Source organism: Tachypleus tridentatus, chromosome 1 (assembly GCF_004210375.1).
Source record: "Tachypleus tridentatus isolate NWPU-2018 chromosome 1, ASM421037v1, whole genome shotgun sequence".
Classification (NCBI taxonomy): Eukaryota; Metazoa; Arthropoda; class Merostomata; order Xiphosura; family Limulidae; genus Tachypleus; species Tachypleus tridentatus.
Window position 1 is genome coordinate 15,372,178 of NC_134825.1, and position 788 is coordinate 15,372,965.

Genomic DNA, 788 nt, shown 5'->3' on the forward strand with positions numbered 1-788 from the left:
ATCTTCATCGAGTTGGTTCAATTACTCTTAGTATATTGGCCAGTCAGTAGTGCCTGGCTAAAGTTATGGAATTTGCAGTTACGCTGCTCACGTGCAATGATGTTACCGTATTCAAGAATATAAAACTGTCCTTTATAAAGCAACCTGTCTTAGTATACTAGTGTTGTTTTGCAATATACAGTTTGTTTGTGTTTCGAATTTCGCGCAAAGCGACACGAGGACTATATGCGCTAGCCGTCCCTAATTTAGCAGTGTTAGACTAGACGGAAGGCAACTAGTCATCACCACCCACCGCCAACTATTGGGCTACCCTTTTAGCACAAATAGTGGGATTGACCGTCACATTATAACGCTCCCACGGCTGAAACGGCGAGTATGTTTGGCGCGACCGGGAAGCGAACCCGCGAACCTCAGATCACTAGTCGCACGCCTTAACACGCTTGGCCATGCCGGACTCAACGCTTAATCGAGCCAGCCAGGATTCGAACCTGGAATTTTCTGATCCGTAGTCAGACGCGTTATCCATTGCGCCACTGGCCCGCTTTGATTAGACAGAGAAACTAAATTTATCTGTTTAATTCAAATATGATTTTCTTGGTTCATTTCTACTTCGAGTTCTTCAATTAAAGATTATACTTTAAGCTAGTCATGTATTAGTTCTGTAAAGATCTATATTGAAATAAAGGAGGTTACAGTCCTAATAACAACCCAGTAGAAAATGAATTTTTGTTGACACAAAAATATACGTTACTTTTTTGTTTGTTGGTAATAAGAAATTGTTTCAATTT

At 40.7% G+C, this 788-nt stretch overlaps 1 non-coding gene across 1 annotated transcript; it reads right to left on the reverse strand.

Annotated features, from left to right (window-relative positions):
* Positions 1-467: 467 nt before the first annotated feature.
* TRNAR-ACG (transfer RNA arginine (anticodon ACG)) lies at positions 468-540 on the reverse strand. The gene has a single exon. It is a non-coding gene; the product is annotated as a tRNA-Arg (tRNA).
* Positions 541-788: the final 248 nt, after the last annotated feature.